The sequence below is a fragment of the Paroedura picta genome, chromosome 9 (assembly GCF_049243985.1).
Source record: "Paroedura picta isolate Pp20150507F chromosome 9, Ppicta_v3.0, whole genome shotgun sequence".
Taxonomy (NCBI): domain Eukaryota; kingdom Metazoa; phylum Chordata; class Lepidosauria; order Squamata; family Gekkonidae; genus Paroedura; species Paroedura picta.
Window position 1 is genome coordinate 82,736,361 of NC_135377.1, and position 23,446 is coordinate 82,759,806.

The 23,446-nt window shown below is 47.0% G+C and overlaps 1 protein-coding gene across 8 annotated transcripts in view; it reads left to right on the forward strand.

The window, feature by feature from the left end:
- Positions 1 to 4,814: 4,814 nt before the first annotated feature.
- Positions 4,815 to 23,446, forward strand: part of RNF152 (ring finger protein 152) — a 53,817-nt gene continuing 35,185 nt past the window's right edge. The window contains exons 1-3 of one of the 8 annotated variants that reach the window (XM_077353438.1): positions 5,687 to 5,874; positions 7,331 to 7,456; positions 21,884 to 21,961. The gene's annotated coding sequence lies outside the window, so the exon portion shown is untranslated. Of the gene's footprint in view, positions 4,835 to 5,686; positions 5,875 to 6,047; positions 6,343 to 6,710; positions 6,848 to 7,330; positions 7,457 to 21,883; positions 21,962 to 23,446 lie in introns of those variants that run through there. The other 7 variants (XM_077353437.1, XM_077353440.1, XM_077353434.1 and 4 more) reach the window with 7 other exon arrangements.

A 23,446-nucleotide genomic window follows, 5' to 3' on the forward strand; every position in this document is an offset into this window, starting at 1 on the left:
TTGGGCATATTTTTAATTCATACTTTAATCTGCAAATGGGGCATGGGAGAGGGCATGACCTGCTGAAATCAATTGAGTGGTACCTTGAAGCCTGAAAAATGTTTCAGGTATACCTCCATGGTCAAAAGGTTGAAAAAGGCTGCTCAGAAGGATGACTGTCAGCCAACTGTGACATGACGATTCTTTCCATCACCGTCATTTTGGGCTCCAGAGGGATGGGGAGCTGTGGAAGTCACACACTGCCTGTGGAAGTCCTGCCATCCGAAAATGCACTACATGCTATTTATCTGGAGGCCTATAGAGAATTGTCACAACTGAGGCCTGCAAGGACACATTCTCTGCCCTGAGTCTGTAAGATTTGTTTCTTAATCACGAGTATGCAGAGAAGGACACTGTGGAGGGAAACTGCCCAAACAAGCTCATCTTTGTGTTTATCTTTGTTATGACTTCATTTGTTCCACAAGCAAGTCTTGGCCTCATAAACAGGTCCAGAGACTCAGACTCTGTGAATTGAAATTGATAAAATACAATATACAAAAAGCCCAAGTATGCTACAAATGGACACATAATATCAGAATACTTCATAACAATTAGAAACTAATTTTAATCCTCAAGAGTGTAATGATACCAGTGGCTAAATAAAACGGAGGAATAACCGATTCAGATCTAATGAAAAAGCAATCACTAACTGAACAGCCAGCTTAGTCGGCAAAGAAATCCCCCGCCCCAGGGGGGGAAAATGCAAATAGAGGAGGGAGGGAAGCTAACATCCAAAGACAACATATTTACCTTATTATATCTACATCTTATTAGAACATACATAAAGGTGTTACCTCAAAAATTAAAAATGTATGACCACATGCCTGAAGCTGCTACCATTAAAACAATGTTATCCCAGTCTACAGAGTGTTTGCACAAACAGAAAATATCTCAAATCATTTTAGGATGATATATAGGGTTAGTAGCAATGGCATACCAAGGACAGGGTGGTTGGAGTGGTCTGCCCTGGAAATAGGATCCCCCACTCCAAAGAGGTCTTAGATTGCTACCAGGTCTTAGATTGCAGTTCACGTTGTGCATTTAGTACAATGATGAAAAAGCCATCTTGAGCAAGAGAGTCAGCTTGGTGGAGTGCGGACTTCTAATCTGGCAAGCTGGGTTCGATTCTGCACTCCCCCACATGCAGCCAGCTGGGTGACCTTGGGCTCACCACAGCACTGATAAAGCTATTCTGACCGAGCAGTGATATCAGGGCTCTCTCAGCCTTACCCACCTCACAGGGTGTCTGTTGTGGGGAGAGGAAAGGGAAGGCGACTGTAAGCCGCTTTGAGCCTCCTTCGGGTAGGGAAAAGCGGCATATAAGAACCAACTCTTCTTCTTCAGTAATTTCAGGGCTCTCTCAGCCTCTCCTCCCTCACAGGGTATCTGTTGTGAGGGAACAAAAAGGAAGGCGACTGTAAGCCACTCCTTCAGGGAGAGAAAAGCCGCATATAACCAACCCTTCTTCTACTTCTTCTTCAAATCCTGTGGAAACTCTGCCCCCATGATGGGTGCAGATCTATACTTCTGCATCAGCCATGACTTTTGTGCCCCTTTTACAAATCCAGGGGAGGATTTGGGGGCTGTTTCCAAATGTGGTGCGGTGGCAAAAAACGAAAAGCATATAGAAGTTGGGGATAGAGCGGGGAGAAGCTCAACCACGTCCGCGTCTAGGAGTTTATCCACAGTCCCTTAGTGGGAGCACACTTAGAAAGAAGGCTGTGCTTTTGCACCATCCCCTCTCCAGCCTTAGTGGTGGAACTGCTGTCCAGTTGCAACCAGCTTTATGGTGACCCTAAATGATTTTGCTGTTGCTGACCTCTGTTTAGCAACATCTGGATTTCCTTGGTAGCCTCTGGTATGCCTATCAACCGGGACCAACCTGCTTAGCTTTCAAGATCTGACAAGATCAGACTAGTCTGTCCCTTGAGGACAGAACAACCTGTGGTTAGGCATTGTCCAGCCTGCCAAAGGAACAGGATTCTTGATCTGGGGGACCGAACAGGATCTGATTCTGCTTTTGTTCTCAAAGGGCAGGTAAGATGTCACTCAGCAGTTAGTAAATCCTAGTCATGTTGACTTGTAAGTACGCTTCGCTGATGTTATTAAAAGCAAGAATAGCTCACACAGGCACATCTATCACTAGATAAATGCAACACCCAGTGATAGTTTTGCATGTGATGGTTTGCAGATCTAATATAATGGGCTTTTCATATTACACCAAATCACCTGAAGCATAATTTGAGATGTTTCAGTAGAGGCAGCTTTGGCTGCTAACCATCCAATTAACTTCACACAGAAGTCAATGTGTGTGTCAGATATTAAAATTTTGCCCTTATTGGTGTGCCTTTTAAAGAGAAACCTGGACGGATTCCACACATGGGGTGTCTATTTTCAGTTTTCTTGGAAATATGAAAAATAAAGTCAGCTCTGAAAATCTCAGGTTATTTATGGAAAAACCCTGGAGAAATCTTTTTTTCCCCCTGTTGGCCATGCATGGCACACAATTTTCCTTGAGAACAAAAATGGAACCAAGACCCAAGCTTTATAATAATGGGTTTGGAATTAATTTTTGAACCTTCAGGCGTTTTCAGTTAAAAAGGTCAGGCAGTGGGTGATGTGAAAGGCATCTAACAGAGACCCTCAAGAGCTGCTGCCAGCCTGAGTAGTCAATACGGACCTTGATGGAACGAAGGGCTGATTCAGTGTAAGGCAATTTCATGTGCTCACGAGAATCCTAAGAAATCTCAAATATTCCTTTTCAATGCCTTCTACCAGTACAACTGTTAACTGTCCTATTCCTATTCTTTCTTCTGCAGACAATATAACCGAATCATAGAGTTAGAAGACACCTCCAAGGTCATCTAGTCCAACCCAAAATTCACAACTACCTGCCTACCCACAGTGACTCAATCCCATGCTCAGGTGATGCCTCCTCAAAAAAACAGGCCAGTCTGGACTCGAAAAAATTCACCTCCCGATCCCAAAGTAGTGTTTGGCATTTCACTGGGCATGAAAGGGCCACAAAAGCCAAGCACTGACATATATCCGACATAAACATCTCTTAGAACCTCTTGTGGCGCAGAGTGGTACGGCAGCAGACATGCAGTCTGAAAGCTCTGCCCATGAGGCTGGGAGTTCAATCCCAGCAGCCGGCTCAAGGTTGACTCAGCCTTCCATCCTTCCGAGGTCGGTAAAATGAGTACCCAGCTTGCTGGGGGGTAAACGGTAATGACTGGGGAAGGCACTGGCAAACCACCCCGTATTGAGTCTGCCATGAAAACGCTGGAGGGCGTCACCCCAAGGGTCAGACATGACCTGGTGCTTGCACAGGGGATACCTTTACCTTTTTAAACATCTCTTGCAGAAGTGGCGTGCAGTGCTTTGATTCTGCCAGATCAATAGCAACATGTTACCAGCTTCGCTTGTCTGATTTGTCTCGCTTGGCTCTGAATAACTGCAACATGAAATGATTGCAATAATTACTTTTGAATACACTCGGCAGGGCGGACAACCCTATGACTTAAAAGAGAAAAAGATTCAGTTCTGTTTTTCTTTAAGAATATTGTTTTGCTGCCCTCAGCTGCAATATCGTGGCAGAGATGCTCCTTAGATCGCTTTCTAGGGGCAAGAGAGCCCCACCAGAGCTGTAACATATAGGGCTTCCTAAGGAGGTTGGGGTTTGGAGGGGAAGGACTTCAATGGGATATAATGTCATAGAGTCTACCTTCCAGCTGGATTTATCTCTGCCCTTTGGAGATCAATTGTAATCCCAACAAAATCAGAGTCCAGTAGCGCCTTTAAGACCAACAAAGATTTATTCAAGGCGGGAGCTTTCGAGTGCATGCACTCTGTGCATGCGCTCGAAGGCTCCCACCTTGAATAAATCTTTGTTGGTCTTATAAGTGCTATTGGATTCCGCTATTGTCGTGCTACTTCAAACCAACACGGCGACTCACTTGAATCTAGTTGTAATCCCAGATCTCCAGTCACGATTGCCAGCATGTTGAGAATCTCCACGGCAGGTCTTTCGCTACTTCTGGCAGGAGATTATTTACATGATGTTGTCAAGTGATGTGAAACCCAGCAGACAGTAACCTTTTCCAGCAGGGAGATGGTGTGATACGAGGGGAGTCGCTGGCGGAATTTATGTGCGTGAATGTAGCTGGCAAGAAATATAGACCTGTTGACCAGAAGGGGGGGGGGGAGTCAGAAAACAGTCTCAACAGGTCTCACTTGAAGGCAGGCGCTTGACATGCAACATATGGATAATGTTCCATTATTGAACGCTACTATAAACTTCGCGGCAGATTCCCCCCTCCTTCCCAGCATGAACATCCAGTGCGGTGAATGGGTGTGTTGTGTGACACACACCAGGAAGAAAGTTTAACCTGGTAAAGCTGCCAGCTCCAGATTGGGAAATCCTTAGAAATGTTGGGGGTGGAGTCTAAAGAGGGCGGGGCTTGGAAAGGGGAGAAACTTCAATGGGATGCAATTTCGTGAAGTTCCAAAGTGGCCATTTTGTCCAGGGCAACTGATCTCTGTCGCTTGGAGATCACATCTCATTACCAGAGATCTCAGAGCAAAAGCACCTTAAAAACATGGTGTGACTTACAAAGGCTCCGGCCCTGCCACAAATGCTGTTAGTCTTTGAAGTGCTCCAGGACGCTGGCTGTTTCCAGTGAGCAGTGACTCACAAAAGCCCCTGTTCTGCCACAAATGTGGTTAGTTTTCGAGGTGCTCCTGGAGCAGTGAACAAATGACTCGTGAAAGCTCCTGTCCTGCCCCAAATGCGGTAAGTCATTCCTGGATTCTTGCTCTCATCAGTGAGTAGGGACTCACAATAGCCACAGTCTGCCCTGCTCCAAATGTGGTAAGTCATTTGGGTGCTCCTGGATTCCTGCTCTCTTCAGTGAACAATGACTGGTGAAAGCTCCTGCCCTTCCCCAAATGGGGTAAGTCATTCGTGGATTCTTGCTCTCTTCAGCCAGCAGGGACACAAAATAGCCACTGTCTATCCTGCCACAAAAGTGGTAAGTCAATCTGTACTCCTGGATTCTTGCTCACTTCAGTGAACTTGTGAAAGCTCCTGCCCTTCCCCAAATGCGGTAAGTCATTCCTGGATTCTTGCTCTCTTCAGGGAGCAGGGACTCACAATAGCCACTGTCTATCCTGCCACAAATGTGGTAAGTCAATCTGTGCTCCTGGATTTTTGCTCACTTCAGTGAACTCGTGAAAGCTCCTGCTTTGCCACAAACGTGGTAAGTCATTCCTGGATTCTTGCTCTCTTCAGTGAGCTGTGACTCCCAACAGCCACTGTCTATCCTGCCACAAACGTGGTAAGTCATTCAGGGTTCCTGGATTCTTGCTCCCTTCATTGGACAATGACTCGTGAAAGCTCCTGCCCTGCCCCAAATTTCGTAAGTTATCCGGGTGCTCTCGTATTCTTGTTCTCTGCAGCCAACGGGGACTCCCAATAGCCTCTGCCCTGCCCCAAAAGTGGTCAGTCTCGGCGACCAGGGACTGGGCACTGCTGCAGCCAGGCAGAGCGGGGGCGGCCCCTCAGGCTCCCTCCCGGCCTCTCTCTCCCCCCCCCCCCCCCACTCCTCGCGCGCTGCGGTCCCAGCTGGCGGCTCGAGGCGCGTGAGGCGGGGGCGCCAAAAGGCGGGAAAGGGTCGCCGCCCCCTTCTCCGGGCAGCGGTCCGCGGCGCAGCAGCACGGCCGGGGGCGGAGCCTCCCCTCCCGTCCCCTCCCCTCCCGTCGCCCGCGGGGCTCCATCTGGCGCTGGCGGCGGAGCAGGCGAGGCAGCGGCCGGGCAGGAGGCGACGCGCACGGGTAGGAGCGCCGCGAGCGGAGCGCACCGGGCTCGCCGCCCTTCTCCCCTGCAGCCTGGCCGGGGACGCAGCGCTGCTGCTGCTGGTGCTGGTGCTGCTGGGGGGCGGCGGGTGGGGCTGGAAGTCCCCGGGAGAGGGACCCCCTGGGCGGGCACCCTCGAGGGCCGAGCCCCCCTTGACCTCTTGGCCCCCGGGTGCCACCTGTTGCGCGCGCATCTCCTGGCAAGCAGGGGCGCTGGCGCTGCCGCCTTTGGCCCTCAGGGTCTTGGGATTGGGTCCTTCTCCCCCCACCCTAATATCCCTGGGGAGGAGGGCTTGTTGGCGTCGAAACCAATCGATGGAAGAGAGAGAGAGGGAGAGAGGGAGCCGGCGCCAGGGCTCTCCTCTCCTTTTAGGGGCCTTTCCCGGGATTGCCTGGCCAAGGAGGACCACAATCCCAAGGGGAGGCTGCTGAGCCCCAAAGGGGCAGGTGAGGAGGCTGGCTGGGGGGGAGGGGGAGAGAAGCACGTGTGGAGGGAGCCCCGGTGGGGGCTGAACCCGGGTCCCCATGTGACTGGAGAGGTGACCTTAGATGCCTTCTGGAGTTTTGGCCCCTTTTTGCAAAGGGACACCCGCCGCTTCTCCCCTTGATCCTCTGACCCCCAGAAAGTGGGTGATTGGACTTGCTTCTCAAAAAAAGGATCCCCCTTTTTTAGGCTTGGCTGCCTGTAAGCCATAGGTGGGGGTGGGGGGAGTGGGAGAAAGACCCCCTATATGTTCTCTTTCCACATCTCTCCCCCCCCCCTTTTGGGATGAGGAGAGGCCAGGGAAAGAAGAGGCAGATGTTGAGGTCTTTTCATTTGGCCGGTTTCTGCTTGACTGGGGTGAAGCGATCACAGGAAGGGCAAACCAAGCCGGGTAGGGGGGAGAGAGGAGCATTGCAGGCTGCACAAGAGAGAAGGAAAGGTTTGCATCATTCCTTGCATGTGGGAGGGGTAAGTCTTGTTTTCTGTTTTTTAAAGCGCATGGCTCGAAAAACAAGAGGAGGCAGAGAAACCAGCCTTTGGTTAGTTCGCCGGGGAGGCGGTGATGATGGTAACCGAATGCCCGATTATGCAAGTTCACCAGCCGCTGTATTTATAGAGAGCTGCATCGAGACAGACAACTCTCTTGCATCCACAGCAAACTCTGGCCTGCCGTAGCTACAGGGTGTCCGTTTCTCTCGCTTGGCATTGAGGGGAATGGCTAACGGGAAAGCCCTTGCCTGAATGAGCCGTGGGCAAGATGAACTTGCGGGTTCATTAAACAGAGAAATCTGCAAACGCGCCACAGCGTCTTCTTCGTCAGAGGCAGCTCCCTCCCCCTTTCGCTGGCCATCTCCCCTGTGAATGCACACGCTGGCCATAAAGGACACTTTGGCTTCCTAATTCTGTTGCTGCCGCCCTCCTCTCACCCCGGCTTCCTGTAATTCACTGCAGGCAGAACAAAGCTCCTGTCACCCTCGCGCTTCCTGATTGTCGCCTCCCGCCTGCAACCCGCCGAACCTCCCCCCCCCCCATTTCATCATGCAGAAGGAGAGGAATGAAATGCAAGAAGAGAGCCAGGTAATGTCACCCCAAATATGCTCAGTATCTGTTGCTGTGTCTGCGGTTGTATCGCTGTCGGTTTTCAAGGGGGCAATGCTGAGCCAGGCACTTCATCAACAACAACCACAAAAAATTGAAGCTGGATCAGGGTCTCTTGTAACCTACCTGCAAAGGGGGGCAGGTGGTGAGTGATTTGACAGAGGTGTACCTAGAGTGTGCATTTTAAAACCTCATTTGCTTTGTGACATTGCAGGGTGGAACGCTAAAGCCACTTAAATCTCTGGGCATCGTCAGTCCGTTTATTTATTTATTAAAAATGGGTGTCCTGAAGGAGTAAAAAATGGGATTCCCCTAGATGAGAAGGTTGCCAGGAGAGCTGAGAGGACAAAATAATGTAAACCGGTGGCATTCGAGATCGTCGGGCGTTCCAACATCCAATTCGCTGGAGTGACTTTTTTTGGAAACAGTTCAGTATTGGACTCGGAGATAAAACTGGCCAAAGATTGGATCGTACCAAAGTTTCTGGGAGTGTTGGGGGTGGAATGGGGAATGTGCGGGGTGTGTTTGCGTACCATGCAGTGGAGGGAAGCAGTCGCAGGAAATGGGGTTTGTGAAGGTGTCTGTTAAACTGTGGAAGACTTTAATTTATTGATTAGGCTTTATGGTTACCTTGGCTAATTACTAAAAATCCTTTCTTTGTCTTCCTTAATTGCTGTGTTTATTGGGATGTGTCTTCTCTGACCATTCTTTTCTGACCTTCACGGTGGCTGGTGTCTTTAGGTTTACAGGTCTTTGTAGTCAACTTCTCTATGTCAGTTGAGGTTGCCCATCTCACTGAAATCATGAACCCTTTCTAGGGGTGATCATCAAATCTCTTCGGGTGATTTTCTTTACATTACATCTGTCCTTCGTCACTGTGTCTGTTACAGTCACCAGGTTTTGTTTTGGTCTTCCTTAATGAGAGGAGTTGGAAATGAACCTTTTGTGGCAATAATTGCAAAGTCTTAGAATAGTTTTTGTAAGGCTGTTATTCATAAGGTTTGGTCTAGCTCCTGGACTTACCCGCCTGCCTCTCTCTATTTAACTAGATCAAGATGAATAATCTTGTAGGTTTCTCTATAGCAACATAAAACAGCAAGAGTCCAGTAGCACCTTAAAAGACTAACAGAATTTGTGGCAGGGCAGGAGACTTTGTAAGTCATTGCTCCGTGAAGTAAAAGCTCCCACCCTGCCACCAATTTTGTTCATCTTTAAGGTGCTCTTGCACTGTCTCTCTTTTCTATCTCTGTAACTGGGTCCTCTCCTTTTATTTTCCTTCCCTAACTTGTGCCTTCATTTGAAATAAAATTAAAGAAGGGGGGAGGGGGGGTGAGCTCAGCTAAGTGGATAATTTGTAACAGCTGCTGCTTTTCCAAGGTGACATTTCTACAGCTGTCAAGGAAAGCAGGGAAAAGGGAGAACTTTGGATTAATTTTGTTGGGCGCTGCTCTGTGTACAAGCCACGTTAAAATAAACACGGCTTGCATAGGGACTGCACTTGAGGAAGCGTACCCTCAAAATACAGACACTGTTCATGCCACACTAGGAAAAAAAATAGAATTGCAGTTTTCACTGGCTCACAGTGAACAACAGTGACCTTGTGGAGAATTTGTGTAGCATTGGGAGTCCAACATTTGGTGAGTGCTCACAGTTATGTGTCAATGTCAACAGTTTTGGATGGAGTTTTTGAATGTCTGAAGAAAGCTACTTATTCTGCTGCCTTTTCAGACTCATGCTGGTGAATGCTAATGAACATTTCTTAATAATATTCTGCATTTACCAGCTTTTCCCTTGAGTTTGCAGACATTGGCAAAATCTTGTCTGGAATTGTTGGCATAAAATTCGAGAGATTCAGGTATGTACTGCAGGACAGGAGTAGTCAAACTGCGGCCCTCCAGATGTCCATGGACTACAATTCCCAGGGCTCCTGGGAATTGTAGTCCATGGACATCTGGAGGACCGCAGTTTGACTACCCCTGCTGTAGGATAAGCCTATCAATGGCAACTAGCCATGGTGACTGAGGAAACCTCCATGTTCAGAGACTCTAATCCTCTGAATCCCAGAGCCATCAGGGGAATGCCTTGGCTTCTGTGCCCTGTTGTTGGCCCTCCAAGGAAGTGGTTGGGCACTGAGATAGGGGCCTGGACTAGGTGGACCTCTGGTCTAACCAAGCAGGGCTCTTCTGATGATCTCATGAAGTCCATAGCCTCTATGCCCTGTTGTAGGCCCTCCAGAGGAACTGGTTGGCCACTCTGTGGGACAGGAGGCTGGACTAGAGGGACCACTGGTCTGATCCTGCAGGGCTCTTCTAATGTTCTCATGAAGTCCATAGCCTTCGTACCCTGTTGTTGGCCCTCCAAGGGAACTAGTTGGCCACTGTGTGGGACAGGAGGCTGGACTAGATGGTCTAACACTTTCCATGGAGGCCCAGGTCACTAAGGTAGCTCGGACGGCGTTTCTCCATCTACGCCAAGCTCGGCTACTAGCGCCCTACCTGCCCCCGGAACACCTGGCCACTGTGATCCATGCAACGGTTACTTCTAGATTAGACTTCTGTAACTCGCTCTACGCGGGCCTACCCTTGTCTCTAACCCGGAAGTTACAGCTGGTACAGAATGCAGCTGCACGGGTCCTCACTAAATCATCTTGGAGGTCCCATGTTCAGCCTCTGCTGAAGCAGCTGCACTGGTTGCCAGTTTGTTTCCAGATTAGGTTCAAGGTTTTGGTATTAACCTTTAAGGCTATACGCGGCTTGGGTCCTGCATACTTGAGGGACCGCCTATCTCCTTATGCCCCCCGCAGGGTACTTCGCTCTGCGGGTAAGAATTTGCTGATGATCCTAGGACCCCGGGAGGCACGCCTGGCCTCGACAAGGGCCAGGGCCTTCTCGGTCCTGGCCCCTACCTGGTGGAACGAGCTCCCTGAAGAGCTGCGGGCCCTGTCGGAGCTCTCTGAGTTCCGCAGAGCCTGCAAAACGGAGCTCTTCCGCCAGGCGTTTGTCTAAGGCCGGGTGATGGCCCGGGGCTAAGATCGGACCCCTCTCCCCGGAGGGGGGAGGCCAGTACTAGACTGACCTGGTTCCCCAGATTGTTCCACCCTATGCCCAATTATCCATCCGTTCCCTTCTGCTCATCCAGTGGGCCTGTACGGGAATAGTTTTTTAATCGCCATCATTGTGACTCAGTCATTATTTTAATGGGATTTTAATGGGGAATTTTAATGGTTAATATATTGTATTTGTATTAAAACATTGTGAACCGCCGCGAGCCGGTTTCCGAGAGCGGCGGTCATACAAATCAAATAAATAAATAAATAATAAATAATAAATAACCCAGCGATGTTCTCTTCTGATGTTCTCATGAAGGCCTTGGCCTCTCTGCCCTGATGTAAGCCCTCCAGAGGAACTAGCTGGCCACTGTGTGAGACAGGAGGTTGGACTAAATGGACCCCTGGTCTGATCCTGCAGGGCTCTTCTTGTGTTCTCACTCTCTTGTGCATTGCCCATTGATAAGTGATGTGTTTGTGAGTACCAAGTAATGTATGAATGAATAAAATAGTCACCAGACAGAAAACTATTTGTTCCTTTTTCACAGGCAATAAAGCAATTTCTATTAACTTTAATGGGATTAGAGGGCATTGGTCACATAGTCCAGCAACCTCTCTAAAGCTGAGCAGGGCTGTGGCTGGAGGGGGCCAGCTTGCTGACAATTTTACATAAACTGCCTTGAGCAAGGACAGGATAGAAATTGCATGGATTTGCAAAAAACTCAGAAGAAACCTGTAGTTTTTAGCCCGAACATAGCGTGCTGAAGGAACTGCTAAATTATAGTTCTCTTCTTGTAGACTAATTTTGTTTTCTATCCAACACTTGTAATGTCTCTGTGGTTTTAGCATCCCACCAGATGTGTGAAGTTCTCCCTTGCTTGCAAAATACCCAGGGAAGTTGCAGTAATTTTGTATGATGCTTTGGTTAGGTTTTGAGTGCAGACTGAAGACATGTGATATGTTTAGTTTCTCTTTTAGTCAATGAGGCGGCTCAGCTGCATAAAATTTAGATGCGTGTTGGTTGGCTCTCCCTCACAGACAACGAGGCTCCATTTACTTTACAGTGTATCGTGTCTTTAGTATGAGAGGAAAGGACTGGGTGTGAACCGCAGGTTGTGAAGCAAATGCAAGGTAGGGGGCATTTTGTAGGGGAGAATTGGTGGGACAGAAGGGAGTGCAAATCATAGAGTTGGAAGGGGACATACAGGCTGCCTAGCCCAACTCTGGCAAGTGCTTGCCCAGCCACTGCTTGAAGACTGCCAGTGAGAAGGAGCTCACCACCTCCCTAAGCAGCCACTGAACTATTCTTACTGCAATTTCCCCCCTAATATCCAGCCAGTAGTCTTCTGCCTGTAATTTAAACCCACTATTGCAAGTCCTGTCCCCTGCTGCCAACAGGGACAATTCCCCACCCTCCACTACTACATGACACCCTTTAAATACTTCAGGAGAGCAATCGTGCCCCCCTCAACCTCTTCTTCTCTAGTCTGAATCCAGTATTTAAAACTCTTTTTGTCCTTAGCTGGGTTGGATGAAACTTTTGGGGGGAGGAGTGCCATTTAGAGGGGAGAATCAGTAGCAATTAGAAAGGCAAAGGCCCTCTGGGTAGTTTGTTGCATGTGACTGCACTGGTGTAGCAGACATGCATTTGGGCAACTTGCATTTGGGCATCCAAATAATACAGAGTTATGCCCAGATCTCTCTGGTGACAGGCTCTCTGGTGACAACCAGACACACTGAATGAAAAAAGGGGAAATGCGCCTTTTGGGTAACAGGGAAGATATGAACCTTTTAAAAGGAGCAGAACAACCTTCACTCAGTAGCACAAGTAGAAAACATTTCTAGGTTCACAACGGAGGCTGAAGAATGAGGTAGCTGGATGTGAACCCCCCCCCCCTCCAACTCCAGTCCCCACATGTCCAGGTATTTTCCTGCCTAGAACTGGCAACCCATGGCAGATGCAGTGCTGACGTCCAGAAGGAACTGAGCAAAATGTTAGGTATGGAGTGGGGGGAAAGTATGCAGAGAGTTTATTCCAGGGGTAGGCAAACTGTGGCCCTCCAGATGTCCATGGACTACACTTCCCATGAGCCCCTGCCAGCATTTGCTGGCAGGGGCTCATGGGAAGTGTAGTCCATGGACATCTGGAGGGCCGCAGTTTGCCTACCCCTGGTTTATTCCGTTCTTATGGTCGGCTTTTCACCTATGCTTCTGCATATTACTTTAGGCCACTGAGTGGTGTTTGATACTTGTTTTTATTCTGTTCGTTTTTAAGGTTTTGTTGTACTGTTTTCACTTGGTGAGCCCCCCTGGGCAAATCTCTGGAGAGGCGGTGTCTAATGAATAAGGATTAAATTTTAACTGACGTGTGGGGAAAATTTGCCCACAGATTCGCTTGTAAGGAAATATTTTCAAGACATAACAAACAAAGGCAGTTCGTTCCTCAGTGTCAGATCTCCCTCCCTCTGTTTCTCCGGAGCTTGTATATAATATCTAATTTGGGGAGTTGTTACTGCCGGATGGTGCTGGCATTATTCCTGTTAGATTTTTTTGTGACCATGAGAGGGATAGTCTGAATGGAAAATGCGTCTTAGGTACAAAGTATGGGCCAAAGGAAAGACTCCGAAGTATACAGAATTTGGTTAACCCATGCTTGGGCAGTAGCTGGGTTAAAATTCAGTGAGGTGTGTGGTTTGTCTGTTGGAAAGGTTTGCGGGTTGGCTCTTTGTCGTGCGTAAGCGATGAGATATTATACCTACTTTACCTGCTCTTAGAGGTGGCCTATTGTGGTGGCTTTTCCGGGATTAAAAATTTCAAGTCATTTCTGCCTGGCCCTATCTATTCTTTGTTTCCAACAGGGGTGTGTAAGTATCGTATATAAAGTTTTACGTGCTTCTCTTAGCTGAAGTACACTTAAAGAAAAAAGTGCACCCCCCCCAAAAAAAACATTATTTCATGTAAAGGCCAGAAATGCTTATCTTCTGAGCACAAGTCATTTATTTGAAGGTGCTTCCAGACAAGAATGATGCATTGCTGGAGCAATGATGCAGTCAAGAACCCGCAGGCCGCCTCCATTGGGGTGGGTGGGTCATCCTGCTAGACCTCTGTAATGAGGGCTAGAGAAACGATGAAATCACAGGCCAAAGCAGTGCAGAAACACCCCCCCCTCCCCCCCGGCAACAAATCAGTCATTGAGATTTTGGCTTCTGAAAGCCAGCCTCTGTGTGGGGCCTCGAGATTCCCTGACATTACAGCTGATTTCTAGACTACACAGATTGGTAACTGATGCTTTAGAGCAGAGGTAGGCAAACTGTGGCCCTCCAGATGTCCATGGACTACAATTCCCATGAGCCCCTGCAAGCATTAGCTGGCAGGGGCTCATGGGAATTGTAGTCCATGGACATCTGGAGGGCCACAGTTTGCCTACATCTGCTTTGCCTACCTCTGCTTTCTATGGCTTTGTACCCCTCTGAGGTCCCCGGCCTCCTCAGATTCCACCTCCCATGCTCCGGGAGGGGGGGGGGGGAAGGTGTTGCTAACTAAGGAGGCATGCAACCACTTGGGAATGTCCTTGAGTCCCTACAGTTTGGGGATCATGAAAAACTGTGGCACATCAGCCCTAGTTTTTGAATTGTGCCACATCTCCACACATCAAAGAGAGCCAGCTTGATGTTGTGGTTAAGAGTGGTGACTTCTAAACCTGGAGAGCCGGGTTTGATTCCCCACTCCTCCACGTGCAGCCAGCTGGGTGACCTTGAGCCTAGTCCCAGTCCTGTTAGATCTGTTCTCATAGAGCAGTTCTCTCAGAGCTCTCTTAGCCTCACCCACCTAACACGGTGTCTGTTGTGGTGTGAGGAAGTGAAAGGGATTGTAAGCCGCTTTCAGACTACTTTAGGCTGTGGAAAGCAGGGTATAAAGCACAACTCCTCTTCTACACTCATTGCCGTTGGCATTTTGGAGGCTTTGCTTATAACAGTTTCTCAAGTTTTCGCTGTTAGTTGAAACCTAAAACTAATCTTGACGCTTTTTTTTTTTTTTGCCCTTCGTAAAACATGCACATCCTCCTGACTGCAAAACAAAACAACCCAAAACAACAGAACCCTCCACGGCTGGTTTTGATCCGGTGTGGAATGGCTGCCTGCCTTGCTGAACTCACATCCTCCAAAATAACTATTCAGTTGGGTTTTGTGGAGGGCGCAGAAGGCTTTGGAAACCTCTGGCATCGCCTGTCACAGTAAACAGCACAAAGCCTCCGACGGAAAGCTTCCAACTTTTTAAAAACAACAACCCCTAATTATGTAGGAAGAGGTTTTGAAAAGAGGAGTGATGTTTTCCCTGGCCTGAGCTACTGCCGCCGTGCTGCAGGTCTGACCTCTTTCAGATAATCTCTTGCTCTGGAGAGCTCAGTACATGCCGCGCTAATCCTCAGGATAACCACAGTGCCCAGAACAATAGATGGGCACTTGGTACCTTCCGAAGAAAATAAAAGGAATTGGCAGAATAAAAAAGGGAAAGATTTCAGCATGGCCAGAGCTGGGGCACGAAGCTGCCATTTTTGTCCCTCTTGCTTTCGACTTGAAGGATCTTTGAGGTGTAGTTCTTTCTCCCCAGTGTATCAACAGTGATCGATTGATTTACATTTCTAGCCCGCCCTCCCTTGTGTCTCGGCCATTTGATGCTGCCGCCATGGCACAGAGGTGCAAGGAGTGAGTTGTGGGGCAGTGACAACGCATGGCTTCTATAGGAGCAGTTAGGACAAGTGTCCCCGGCAGGGCTGGCAGCTCTGGGTTGAGAAATATCTGGAGACTTCGGGGGTGGAGCCATAAGTCGGTGAGATTCGGGGCCGGGAGGGACTTCAGTGTTGTTTTATGCTATGGAGTCTATCGTAGAATCCGTGTTCTCCAAGAAAACCGATCTCTTTAGTCTGGAGATGAGCTGTAATTCCAATGAGGGTTGGGCGCTGGCTGCTTCTGGCTGGAACGGCCGCTTCGGCAGCCAAAGCGCCCAACCCTAATTCCAATGGGTCTCACCTGGAGGCTAGCATCCTATCCCCAGTGGGGTACATGTGGGTACTATGGCACCTGCCAGCACCGGTTGAGCCAAGTGTTTTTAGGAGGTGGGTGGGCCAGGTGTGGCTTGGGTACAGCAAGACTTTTTATTCACTATTAGAGGTTTGATTGGCGGCGCAGATTTTTAAAAACGTCCCTTTTGCAAGACCTGCACTGTGTTACTGGAGCTAAGACGAGGCAATCGTTTTGTGGCTGGCTCCACCTCTTTCGGCAGCCATTTTGTTACTGCGCCAACAACCGTGCTGTGTCAGAACGCCAAATGTGGCCTCAGCTTAGAAACGTTGAGGGTCTCTGGATTAGGATATGGAGAAGCTGCAGATTGGAGGTAAACAAAGGCAGAATTCCACCTGTATATTGGGATCAGGGTGGTAGGACCAGGAACCAGCATGAGCCCAAGTCAGTAGATTGCAGTCTCCTTCTGCTCTGCTTCACTGGAGTGCTTGGAGGAAGAGGAAATGCATTAAATGAAGGAAACTAGTAAGGCAGAGGGGCACACCTGCAGGCTCCAAGCATGTTTTATGTGAGCATGACTAGGACAAGACATGGCGGAAGCATCACAAGATTTTGACAGTTCCCAGGGATGTGAGGAAGACACCCACTTTATGCTAAAGTTTCAGAGGCTTTGTAAAATCAAGCTTTTACAACACACTTCTGATAATCTGTGAGTGAAGATGAGGTGACCAAGATCATTTTCATCGTAAATTTAGGTGCAGTCCTACACAAAACAGCAAGGGTGTAAATGCTGTTGAACGGGATGTGCTTCAGGGTAAACCGGAAGGAAATTAGTCTGCTAAATGTGGTTTAACCGATTGAGATGAAACTTGTTTTTAGGATCTGTGGGGAAAACCCATGATTGGGTTTAGAAATACAGCTTGACATGCAAGCATTGGTCTTGAATGTTCTGCAAGGTAGTGCCCTGTTGTCTAACCTCTGAGCTGGCGTGAGCAATAATAATTTATGCCATTCTTGAAAAACGCCAGTGTGCCATTTCTAGGAAGAGCTCTGCAGATGTTGACTCATTTTGAAAGAGCCAGCTCCTTTCGGGATAATTAATTGCAAGGTGCAGGAGAAACCAGAACAGCAGAGTGTACTAGTGACAGCTCACTGGGAGATGATTTTGTTCCTCCTTTCGGACTGTTTGATCTCAGTTTGCATGTTCTTTTTTTACACCAGGCAAAGGTGTGCTTTTTCACTGGTTCTGAATCAAGAAACTCTGGCTTTGTTTCGGATTACGACGGTGACTAATATTTGTGACTTTCCCCGATTTAAAAAAACCCTACATGGTGGTGTGTGTGTGTTAAATCCCCTCCAAAACCAAAAGCTGTGTCTGTGCTCGTGCAGACAATGCCCCCCCTCCCTCCCTCTTGGCAGCAGTGGCCAGCATCCGTGGTGGGCCAGCCGCTGTGCCTTGGAGTGGTTTGGGGCCTGTCAGTAGCAGAATTGGGAGGATGTAGAGGAAGCTGCAACAGGCTGGTGGCAGAGCCTGGGAGCCATGCTGGACTTACCAGTGGGGGGTGGGCTGGGAGCCACCCCAGGTCCGGCAGCAGCGATGATGGTGGAAAGCCACAGCGGCCTGGAGCAAGCAGTGGCAACCCCCTTCTGAGCCTCTCTGGGCTTAAGAACCCTGCAGGGTCGCTATGTGTCGGCTGTGACTTGACGGCACTTTAAAAAAATCTGGAGCTGTGAACTGGGCAAATTACTGCGGATGAATCCTCCTGGCAACGTCCCTAAAGGCCTCGCGCTGCCAATTAATTTACTTTTTAATGCCTGACAAGAGTGCACTGAGAAGTAAGTCGAAGACCTAGCCAGAACACCTGGAGGTGTTTTGGAGCGCATAACTAGCCATTTGTTTTGTCTTTCCAAATGATGGGGCAATGAAACCCTGCAGCATCTAATCTGCTTTAAGCCTCTGCTGTGCAGTGAGGATCATTATGCATTTATGTGTCTGAGCGGAGCATGACGGAGTAGTCTGAAGCAAGGCTGGCCGTCCGTGACGTTTGCAGGTATGCGTCCCCCGTGCCACAAAGCCAGTTCAAAGCATTTCACGGGTCCAGGTTTGCTCCAGTTGCGTAGGTCAAGAGCGAACGCTGCACTTGGGCTGGTGCTGGGCCAGGGAAATCAGGCAGTCAAGCCATTCCCCCACTCCCAGTTCCTGTCTGCCCTCAGGATGAAGTATTTGTTTATACCTAGAAAGGTGTACCAAGCTGTGTTTACAGTAAGTAGCTAGCGGTTCTGTGTGGAAAAGCTGTAGGTAATGTTACAGGAGAAACCTGCATAGCGTGAAGGAGCTGGGGATTGGATTTGTTCTGTGGGACACTTCCAGTACCAGGGGTGGAGAGCAGTAGCTGCTTTAAATGTGGGTGTTGGTTGTTGTATAGGGATGCTGGCATCCAGGTGGGACCTCAGGATTCTCTGGAATTACAGCCAGTCTCCAGACTGCGGAGTTTAGTTCTTCTGGAGAAAATGGATGTTCTGAGGATCCTGTCCTCCTTAAGCTCCCGCCCCAAACCTCCCTAGTAAGTAGTAGATCCTTGCAGGTGGATCTATTCTGGCTGGACTGAGAAACCTGTACCTTTGAGAACAGGAGGAGAGGCAGACAGGAATTCTGCTGAAATAACGCCACAGCACCGGGTACCAAAAACGGAACAGGACTTTGAGCATACGCTAGACTTGGTCTGGGCCCTGCTAGGCATACAAGTGAAAATCAAGCAAAGACTTTTTACTTAAGGAATCCTCGTGTTAAAATAACTGTACTGAATGATAAGGCAATGTCAGCAAATTAACCAGTGGTGGCCATGATTCAGCACCTCCACTCCTTTGTGTCGATAGCACACTCGCTGGAGAGCCAGCTTGGTGTAGTGGTTAAGAGCAGCGGCCTCTAATCGGGAGAACCAGGTTTGAGTCCCCACTCCTCCTCCACATGCAGCCAGCTGGCTGACCTTGGGCCAGTCAGAGTTCTCTCAGAGCTCTCTCAGCCCCTCCTACCTCACAGGGTGTCTGTTGTGGGGAGAAGAAGGGGAAGCAGTTGTAAACTGCTTTGAGGCTCCTTGGGGTTAATGAAAAGCAGGGTATAAAACCTAACTCCTCCTCTTCCTTCTGTTATTTGGACACACTGATGATGGCGTGAAGATAACAAGGATCCAGGCTGGCTGGTTTTTGTATAAAATCCTCCTTGCTTGTTTACCTGGAAGCACTGAATATTTACCACAAACAACCGGGCTAGCAGTTCCCTGCCTCATTTAAAATTGCCCTTGGCTGGCAGTGCAGCTGGGCGGTGGAAGAATGATTTATTTATTAATTTTCACTGGAGTTCCTGTTTTCGGGGGCCTTAAAAACATGCCGCCCTTCCTCTTCTGCTGGCTTCACGCAGCAATGGGGTAGGTTGGTGCCAACCACTTCCTTCCTGTCCTTGAGGCTCTAGCTATTTCATCTGTTTATTTAAGTTTTGAGAAAAGCTCAGCACAAACCACAACTTCTGCTTTTAATCTTTGCTAGCCATTTGTCACTCGGGGACTTTTGATATGCATGCTGTGAATATATGACCGAATATATGCTCTGGCTGGCTTAGGTATCTAGTCAGATCTGCTGGTTTTTTTTGTATTGCTTTTCTTCCACACTCATCCATTTAGATCTGTTTCTGACTGACATAATGGCTAAAAGTAGGAGAACTGTAAGTAGTTAATTGACTTTGCAGCCAAAAGAGTAATTTCTTACAAAACCTAACTGGAAGCATGATTTGGGGGAAGGTTTTAAGCTGCAGAGGCAAGGAGTGGAAGAGGGAGGCTGTATCTAGCCCCCTTTTACAGCTTTAGTGAGGTTCCTTCATAGATCCGGAGACTTGTGTATGTGTAAATTTGTTTTTAATTGCGAGTCCACATCTTTGTGCATGAATGATGTTTGCTGTTCAGTCAGGGGGGTATTCCAAAATTCCAGTCTGCCAAAGAGCCTAATCTTCCAAAACTTTCATCTCTTCCAGCAACTGAGCAAAGGAGAAGCCAGTAAAGAGTGAAAATTTGGACAGTTGAAAACTAAGACCCTCAAAGAACCCTCTAGGGCAGGGGTCGTCAAACTGCGGCCCTTCAGATGTCCATGGACTACAATTCCCATGAGCCCCTGCCAGCGAATGCTGGCAGGGGCTCATGGGAATTGTAGTCCATGAACATCTGGAGAGCCGCAGTCTGACGACCCCTGCCCTAGGCAATTTGGAGCCACTTCCACATGTATCCAGGGACCTTCCTGGGTTTCCCCCCCCCACCTCCATATTGCAGCTTCTTGTTTTGTGTTGAGCCATTCCTTCAAAGTGTGCCTTTCATTTTGGGCATAGTGGACATTCCATTTCGTTAGACAAAGCCTAGTCTGACCTCAGTGTGTGCACTCTCACAGAATCTATGAATTGTGAAGGGGGGTTGTTCAGTGGCTCTCAAAGTGACTGCTGGATCTCCCTAAGGATGCACTGAAGTTGTCATCTTCTCTCTGATCTATTCCGACAAGCAACTTGGCTTGATTGAGTAAATCGGGGGGGGGGGGGCAAACTGTGGCTCTTCACATGTGCATGGACTACAATTCCCATGAGCCCCTGCCAGTAAATGGTGTGCCGCATTCCTTAGGTCCATCAGGTACTGGTGTCTGTGAGATTGTAAAAACTGTGGGTTGGCTCCAACCAGCTTTTCTGCTGATGAAAAAGGAAGGAGTGGTTTCCTTTCACCACCCCAAACAATGTTATGCTGAAATTCATGAGACCGGCATGGAGAGAAGGGTGTGTTGGATGGGAGCAGTCCCAAGGAGGGGGATTGGGTAGGACTGAATTTTAAAGGGTGCCTGGATCCAATCCTGTATTGCTGTCTTGTGGAATCTTTTGATCTCCTTCCATGAGGATTTAATTTATGCTGTAGTTTCAGGGCTATCATTATTATGTTTCTTTTCTACCTGTATGCTACGGACAAGAATATGGGTCCTACCAATTGAATCTAATGTCTCATGCTCCATTTTATACCACAGACACAAGATCACGCACTTGTATGACTTGTAATTCACAAAGCCCACTGGTCTCGTTAACATCATCATGTTTATAATTGCCCTTTACTAGGACAATAACACTGCCTAGGAATAGTAGGAAAAACTATTAATTTTCTGTTGATTTTCTAAAAAACGATTGAGCTGCACTTTCCTCCAGTTTAGGGCCCCAAAGCACAAATTTAGCATTAACCCATGACTGTATGTAATGATGTAATTGTAAGTGGAGTAATAAGAGTGAAGATGGGATACTCAAGCTTCCAAGGAATGTGATATGGAGAAGGCCAGGCTACAGACACAGACAGCTTCAAGGGGATAAACATAGAACAGAGGCCCATGGGTGACTATTAGCTATAAGGCAGGGGTCCCCAATCTTTTGGCACATGGGGGCCGCATTAATGTTCCCAGAGCCTAAACAGGGCCACATCTTAAACCAAAATGTAACAAAATTATTAACTTACTTATTTAGATTAAAAGTAAACATTCAAATGTTAATGAAGAAATGTTAACTTCAATGCAATCCATTTTGGAACAATATTTTACTGTAGAAACCTTTTATTTAGCTATATATGCTTATTTAGTCAGGGTGATTTTTGTACCTGTTTTCTGTTAGCCAAGGCATTGATATCCAAGTCAAGGTTTGTGATAGACACTCTTAAAATGTCATGTAAATGTCCATCTTTAAGCGTTGACCTACACTTCGATTTCACAATTTTCATCTTGGAAAAGGTTTACTCACAGATATATGTGGTGCCAAAGACTGTGAACATGCCTGCAGCAAGTTTATTTAGGCTGATAAATATATCAGGAAGACCAGAATAGAAATCTAACAGATTATTTTCTTTGTAAATGTCTCTAATATAATTACTGGCTTGGAAATCAGTTAGTTCTATCTGAAAAAAGTTACTTGCATCTTCTGGTGCTACTTCAAATGGATTCTGAAACATTCTTATTTCCTTTCTAAGCTTATGTCAATCAGTTAATCTATTCTCAAATTCCACCTGCAATAGGTTCAGTGCTTTGATGTTTCAGCATTGAATTGTAGTCCATTGCAGTATGAGAAGTTTGAAAATTTACCTTCACTAACTTGCTTCACAAAAATGTTTAGTTTTGCTTCAAAAGCTTTCAATTCAGTATACATGTGACACAAAAGCTTTCCTTTCCTTGCAACCTTAGATTCAGTGTGTTCAGATGCTCTGTGATATCCGTTAAGAAAGCCAAATCAAAAATCCATTCAGGGTCAGAAAGTGCTTCTTGACCTTTTCCTTTTTCCTTAAGACAGACATCAGCTTCATAATGAAGACTGAAAAAATGTTTGAGGACTTTGCCTGTGCTAAACCACTTGACTTCTGCATGGTACAATACATCTCCATATTATACATCTATCTCTGAGAGAAAATTTTGAAACTGACAATGAGCAAGGTCATGATGCATGATGTAATGAATGCTGGATAGAACAATATGCATCATGCATTCTCACTGAAGAATCTTACTACACAAGCTGATGGATAATGCACTGAAATTGCATGGGAAGTATACTGTTTAATTTCAATATCTCTTCATTGATTTTTGTAACTACACTAGTTTTACTTCCCACCCTATTTCTTGCACCATCAGTTGTGATGCTTTTCAATTTATTCCAACTCAGACCAAGATTTTCTAAAGATTTACACACCTTAAAGAATGTTTTCTGCAGTTGTGCTTTCAAACTCTTCTGTAATTCTGAAGCTGGAATCTATCCCCTTGATAAAAATTACTAGTTAAGCAGTGTCTATAATGTCATCGCTCTCATCTAATGTCAAAGAAAAAAAATTAAAACATTTTGCCTTGACAACCAATGGCATATGCAGCTCTTCTCCTAGTTCTTCAACATGCATGGTGATTGTAGATAAACTGATACAACTAACACAAGATAACATCTCAGGGCACACTTCCTCTATTACTTTAACCATACACTTTTTAACAAATTCACCATCAGAGAATGGTCTACCACTCTCAGCAATACATTTAGCAACATGATAGTTGGTTGTCACAGTAGACAGATTCTCTTCAACATGCTTTCTAAAACTATTTTGCTGCAAAAACGTTGATTTTTTAAGAGAGCATCTTGTTCACTCGCACCTCTCCCTGATATATTGAATAGTTCTTGTGACAGGATTCAAAGTGCCTTTTAATATTGTACTCCTTTAATACTGAGACAGTCTCAAGACATATCAGGCAAACTGTTTAATCCTTGTTTAAAGCAAAGAAGTACTCAGTAGTCCATTTGTCATTAAAGACACGGTGTTCATCTGCAATTTGAAATAGAACTTCCTTTTGCAGTCATCTTACAGGGTTTCTTAGGAGAGCAGCAGTTACAAAGTTTCAAAGTTATCCTAGAATAAATAAATAAATATGAACAGTATAATTTTAGGGGTCTAACTCCTCCCTTTCCCATTAAATCCACTCCACTCTAGTTGCTATTAGTTGGGGATTTTCAATTCAACTATAGTAAAGAAGAGACCCCTGCCCCTCCTATCCACTACAGTTCTCAGGAGCTCTGGGCTATATACACAGCCTAGGAACAATTTTAAAAAAAATCTGGCCCACCAGATGGTAGAGTTGCAATCCTAACTACATGGAATACAATGATATTTATTTCTAAATAAACACAGTCCCTTGAAGTTTAAATATGCACCTGCTAATACATTTTAATTTTAATCTGTTAAAAGTTGGGGGCCCTCCAAAAAAGAGCAAGTAGGCAGAAAGAGTAAATGAGGGCAGCCTTCCACCCGGAACAGAGGATATGCCATTAAATTGGCTTCAGATTATATGCAAGGTATGCATACACATCCCTGCTTG